Here is a 7,319-nt window from a genome sequence, read left to right on the forward strand (position 1 = left end):
TGACGTAAGACTTGAACTTATGCGTGCTCCCATCGATTCTTAGCGAAGAATTCACCTTTGTTACGCTGATTCAATGTCATCAATCGTTGTAGCAACGTAAAAATTGAAAGATTTTCAGCTTGAATGAAAGCTAAGGGATACAGTATTCACATTTTCTAGATGCGTGCTAAAACGCGCGGGAAATTATATTCTCACAACAACTGTTCATGCTATGCAGCAATGACGATTTGTATTGCTAGTTTCTGTGTTATTTCTTGGCGAACAAATATGACCGATCTGGAGGGTACTTCCCGCGGACATCATATGCTGTGACGGCGGACATGTCCGCCGTGAATTTCGAGGCCCGAACCATTACTTTTCTATTGTAGTTGCAAGTCCAAATTTTGGGAAACCGCTGGAGAAATTTGGGGGACCGTTTCGGTCCCCCAAAACACCTTAAAAAAAACACTGTCACTGCTTTGCTCATGAAACAACAGATATATACACGGTGTATATATCTGTTGTTACAAACTATCATTAATACAAAATCATTATCATCATTAATACATTATCATTATACAAAATATTAATTATCTTGTATTTAAATGCCAAATATACATACTTATTGTACTTTAATGCAAAATCTTACTTCAGTTTTGATTTTCTGTGTCTACTTACATAGCATATGGACAGAGTCTATGTTGAAAGGGACCTCGATTCAACATAGTTCAAAAGGGGTGCAACCTAGTTCGTACCCTCAGTTTGTACCCTGAAAAGATTGAGAGAAAACATTAAAAAAGCCGAAGTCGCTGATCGCAGTTTAATAGCACAAAGCCGAACTCGCTGATCGGAGTTTCCGCAAACAAACTCGAGGGTTAGGGTTAGCGGAAACTGCGGAAAAATGTTTGTGGAAACTGCGATCAGCGAGGGTTGGGGTTAGAGAGCATAGATTACTCGATTGTTAGAGTTAGGGTGAGCGGAAACTGCGGAAAAATGTTTGCGGAAACTGCGATCAGCGAGGGTTAGAGCATAGATTACTTTATGGTTAGAGTTAGGGTAAAGGTTAGCGGAAACTGCGAAAAAATGTTTGCGGAAACTGCGATCAGCGAGGGTTAGGGTTAGAGCATAGACAGAGGTGGGCACCCACTACTTTTAAAGTAGCGCGCTACCCGCTACTTTTAAAGTAGCGCACACACGTGCTACCGCTACCCGCTACCAATTTACAAAAGTAGCCCGCTACCGCTACTCGGGCCAAAGTAGCGCGCGCTACCGCTACTTCTTCCGCTACTTTTGTCTAAAATGACACTAGGAAACACTCAAGTCCCTAGTGACGCAAAAATGACCTTGAAAACGAATGTTATCATTCGTTTACGTTGTCATTTTAAAGTCGTTATAGAAAACACATTCTAAGGGAAATTTATTGTTACACATCTTTCAAAAACACGAGCATTTCAAAATGAGAGTCACTCAGTCTTGCCCACTTTGGCTTAAGCACATCTTTTCCAACAGAGAAAAGTCTCTCCACCGCTGCACTGGAAGGAATGGGGGTGTTGTATTTAATGAACAGATGTTTTAACTTGGTATTCGAAAAGATCAAGGACTTGATCTTGTCCGAAAAAAAGGCGTCCACAATTGTTGCTTCCTTCTGCACCGACGTTTCACCAGATGGCGCAAACCCTCCAAAAAATACATCCTCGGAGTCATGACTGGTGTTGGTGTCACTCTTCTCGGTATCAACTTGGCTTGATGTCTCCCGCAACAGTCGAATTACATCTGTCTTGACTTTTTCTCGCATTGCGTCAGCATCATCCGTGGAAAGGTAGTGCAGAAATTGTAGCCACGACGTCTTGAAGGAGGGATGAAGACATGATGCCATAACGCATTTCATGTTGTTGAAGCACTTGTTGAATCGTTTCTTCACTCCTTCAAGGACTTTCACTTTCAACTCCTCACAGGTCACAAGATCACTGATTTTGGTCAACTTCTTCCCGCAAATTGTGATGGTTGGAAGCAAGACTCCGTAATACGCCTTGGACTCGCCCTGGAGAATGTCTAAAGCCTGGCAGATAGGCTTCATCACATATTCGCTGAAGAAGTTGACGTCAGCTAGAAAAGACCGAAACTTTGCAACCAAGCCGATCATATAGCTGCTTGACCACGCCAGTATTGCAAAAATAACAAGCATTTTTTTTCAATTTAAATTAAAAAGTAGCGGGTAGCGGGAGTGTGACTGAAAAAAAGTAGCGCCTCTCCCGCTACTTTGGAATAAAAATAGCGCCGCTACTGCAGCCGCTACTTCAACTAAAAAGTGGCGCCGCTACCGCTACTTTTACCAAAAAAGTAGCGCCGCTAGTAGCGCCGCTACAAAAGTAGCGCGCTACTACCCACTTCTGAGCATAGATTACTTTATGGTTAGAGTTAGGGTAAAGGTTAGCGGAAACTACAGAAAAATGTTTGCGGAAACTGCGTTCAGCGAGGGTTAAGATTAAAGCATAGATTAGTTTATGGTTAGGGTTAGCGGAAACTGCGGAAAAATGTTTGCGGAAACTGCGATCAGCGACTTCGGCTTTGTGCTATCTTTCTTTCGATCTTTTCAGGGGGAAAATTTAAAAGTGTTTGCGGAAGCTGCGATCAGCGACTTCCGCTTTTTTTAATTTTTTCTCTCGATCTTTTCAGGGTACGAACTAGGTTGCATCCGTTCAAAAGCAAACCGATTCAAATTTAAAGCATCTCATTCAGTAAGTATGTTTCATTTAACTTTAGCTACTTAGTTAGTAGACTAAAGCTATCTAAAACTCCGCCTAAATAATTAATTATTGGGCCTAACAGTTCACATATCTCAACTCCCCAAGAGTCCTGTCTTCAATATGTAGTCAAAAAGGATGAGCTCATGGTTAAAGTGAAGTTTTTCAACTTGAATAGCCGACAATAATTGCTTTTCGCTTGGTTTCCACTTATCTCTGGATATCATACCAGTCAAAATCGCAAGCCATCTGAGCAACAAACTAGTTTAAAAACTATCTTGATAGACAGTCTTGCTTGTACCTTGCAAATCTGTAAAATTCTTTTCTTTTATGTTTGCAAAATGAGAAATATTTGTTTAAAACTAGGCCTTGCATAAATAGGCTACCATAGTATTCTTGCATTTCTAGCTTCATAAAGAGCATGGATTTTGCCTTTTATACTAAATTTGTTCCCGATTTCCACATTTTCATTAATTTCCTCGCACCTTCACAAGTGGTACCCGGGTAATCATGCATCAATTACATAGCGTTGCCAGATGTTTCTAAATCTTGGTCGTTAAACTTTGCGTTGTATTGGGCTACTCTTGATAAAAAAAATTGTTAAGTTATATCGAACGCTCTCCTCCCCCAATAAGAAAATCCTACGTACGGTACGCCACTGAACATACCCTTAATACGGGTGGCTCATTGGGTTTAGTAAGCTAACTACGTCGTCTACGTAAAACAGCATATGCGAGGTCGAGTGTAATAGCCTATTACATTTTTTTTTTCAATACAAAATCTATCATTGCCAAGCAAATTGAGTATTGCAGGCTAATCTTACACAATATGAGTTACTGGTTGTGATTATCAAATGGGCGTTTTTTCATTCACAAAAAAATTGAAATTGTCCTCCCTCCCCTTGAAAAAATCCTGCGTACGCCACTGAGCACTACCCTAAGTTGTTTTTTTATTTGCAGACTTAAGGGAATTTTACGTTTGCATTTGTGGGTACGCTGTTGATCTTCTTGCTTTGCTGCTGTTGATAACTATGCCTGGTTCCTGCCTGTTAGGTAGGGACGGTACATTACGGGACGCGCAACTCCGTTGTTCCTTCAACATTAGAAGGGTCAATTGCCAATTTGACATTTTTTTTACGCTTTACTGCTGGCTTGCTTTCAACTAAAAACCTTAAATTACTTTAAAACCAACTTCACTCTTCTTATATAACCCATAAAAAGTAAAATATTTTGTAAATTACAAAAAAACGTAACCCTTCTAGTGTTGCGGCTAAGCCAAAAGCGGATGAAGTTTCGCATCCCTATGATCTACAATCCCTACTGTTAGGCCTACAGTACATAACTTAAGCGGACATAAAAGACCTTTCTATCAATCAAGTTGATTTTAGTTTGATGTTCATTAGCCTGCACATATAAAAATAAAATTCTAGGCTACATGACTCTAATGATTATTATTAAAACAGTATCACGATGCGGGAAAACATCAAAAATAACATATGGCTTTATAATAGCCTATTCAATCACATCGTCAAGGGAACGTTCAAATATTACGTAACGCCTTCGAGGGGGAGGGGGGGTTTATGCAAAGCGTTACGTTAGCGTCACATCGGGGGGGAGGGGTTCAAGCAAAACGTTACGTAACGCTTTCGAGTACGGAATGGTAGTTTTTTGTGCTGAATTCGTAGTAAAAAAGCGTTACATGGGGGAGGGGGGGATTGAAAAAAGCGTTACGTCGGCGTTACATGGGGGAGGGGGGGTCAAAAATTCGGAAAAAAAGCGTTACGTAATATTTGAACGTTCCCCAAGTGTTGTGGTCTTGGCTCATAGGCAGGGCCGGATTTAGCTGATGGGGGACCTGGGGCACTTTTAGATCTACGTCTACAGTAGCATTAATCCAGCACTGCAGAGCATTTTGCAGAAACTTCAAAGGCTGAAAAAATAATAACAACACAAAATCACATCTTTTTCCACGTCGAGGGGCCCGGGGCACCTGCACCCTCTGCCCCCCTAAATCCGGGCCTGCTCATAGGCTACAATTCCAGTCATACAACAGGTGGCGGAACTGCAGTAGAACATACAGCGAATGTAACGAAACTGAATATACACATCAGTGTTCCTGACATAACTTGTTTATCTAGTCAATACTCCACTGCTTACCAACTGTTGAGCATCCCTCCCTGGATGTTTCATCTGTTTGAAATATTGCTCATGAAAAAGTTCGAATGCAACACAAGCTACTTGGTAAACTTGAAATTATAAGTTTTATTCAATGAAGGTGAAGCGATACGTGTTCAATACTTTGTGTTGAAAATGTCTTCTACTATCCCTTTTACGAAACTTCGTTCTATTTTTGTTTGGCAGCACAAAACTAAAATGTTTTTCTAATCGATCACAGCGTCGACTTGCATCGCTGAGCAACTCAAAACATGAAGTTCCATCTCTCTGGTATGCAGGCAACGTCATCATACGATGTGGTACTACGACAGTTTATCGAACGACAATCAATCGAACGACAGTTTATCGAAACGACAGTTTATCGAACGACAGTTTATCGAAACGACAGTTTATCGAACGACTGTTTATCGAACGACAGTTGATCGAAAACCTAACCCCTAACCATAATTTTAACCCTAACCTCTAACCAGTGCTGTGTTAAACCCTTTGTGGGCCCCGGGGCCAGAATAATTTTGGGCCCTCTATCGTTAAGCAGACCTATAGTATTGTGTATACTTTCACTGCACTGATATGGAAATGTGGTTCACTTCAATAGACTTTTTCACCAGTTTAGAAAACAACACAAGTGTAAGTAAACCGCAAACACAGGTCTATCATTTCTTAGCAACACCTTTGCTCGGAATGAAAGCCTAAAGTGTTAACAATTTCTAATAAAAAAAATACTGGCAATGGAGTATAGTCACGACGCGGTAATACCACCGTACCGAGCAGAATTTTCACTGTTTGAACTTTTCGTCGCGGTACCGCGTGGTCACAGCGGTAAACCATAATCTCTTCGTGGGAAAATTGTAACATAAGATTCCCAAATCCGTTCGTCTGCATGTAGGTGACCGAAAAATAAACACTCTTTCGAAACGTCTTTTCAAAAGTGTATTCCTGTGAAATTAGCCGCGGCTATCGAAATCGAAATGCAACGCCTTGCACCTCTAAAAACTGTCACTACGATACAGATTACTTGGATAAAAGACGGAGAATTTGTCCAGCTAGCAAGCACCAAATAAACCAGTTAAATGTGCGACCGACTTCCAACAAACAACTTCGAGAATGAATCAGAAAAATTTGTGATAACTCAAAGGCACGAGAGCAGTTCGTGTGACGCAATTTCATGTCCAAACAGGTTTCAACTGAAACAGGTTTAAACAGGTTTGACACGAGTCTTACGGACGATGGTGCAATTTTGGCTCATGTTTTAGGAATTTCCATGACGTAATATTCAGTAGACCCGAACGGTTTCTACATGACGTTTGACCAGGCGAACAACCGTCTGGAACACCCCGATAAAATCTGAGGATAAAACCAAAACTGAAGAAATTATCAATTTTCATTCAGATTTGGTCATCTGGTCTGGCAACATTATTGTTTTTCACCATTTTTATGGTTTATCTGGCAACACTACTTGTTCAGTCAACCAAGGTAAAAACATAAACATTCTGATTGTAAATTTTAATTTGTAGACAAAAGCAGTGTCAAGAGTTTTGAGAATCAGGTGTTTAATTATTTTTTTTTAACATTATTTCATTCCAAGGCAAATTTTTCATTATTTTATGCAGGCATTCAAGTTAATTAAAGTTTTTAGGGTATGGTAACCTTGGTTAGTGTCAAGAATAAACACTTAAACAGGTCACTTGTGAAAGAATGATTTTTATTTTGGATCAAAGCAATTTCAGTGGGCTACCATACAACATGTGATATGCCAGGCCTATAAGGTATTTGAAGATAAGAGAAATTTCATGTGCATGTAATTAGAAAAAAGTAAATACAGAAGAATGTTTCTGCTAAAAGTATTCAATAAAAAGCAACTCAGATGAGCTATAAAGGTGGATAACAAGTGGCGCAAGTTCCTCAATTGCCTAAATAGTCCCTAAATTTTTTCTAAGATTTGCTTTTTTTAATAGATTTTCTTGCATTTGATGTGCACTTGCACAAGTGCACTCTTATTCTTCACGGTGCAGACTGCAGAGGCAGTATGACATTTCGAGATGTTTTGCGTTGTAGTGTACAGGAAGACATGTGCAGTGCGGCAGCGGACAAGTTTTTTCTGCTCGTGACATCACTAGTCAAGGATATTTATAATTACGATATTGTAAATGTTAATAAAAATGATATGATAAATCATAAAATAAATTGAATACATAGGTATGTGAATTCACAAAAAGCCCAACTCCATTTTTTTTCATTTCACTTTTTGTGCTTTCCGATTTCTTTCAATCAAAAGAAATTGAAAACTGGTATGTGAATTCAAAAAGGGCCCTCTAATATTTTTTTCATTTCACTATTTGTGCTTTCCAATTTGTTTCAATGTCTTGTAAATTATATTATACTAAAAAAACAGCCAAATTTTTCAAACATATCGGTAAACACA

This window comes from Aplidium turbinatum, chromosome 8 (assembly GCF_918807975.1).
Source record: "Aplidium turbinatum chromosome 8, kaAplTurb1.1, whole genome shotgun sequence".
In the NCBI taxonomy this organism is placed as follows: domain Eukaryota; kingdom Metazoa; phylum Chordata; class Ascidiacea; order Aplousobranchia; family Polyclinidae; genus Aplidium; species Aplidium turbinatum.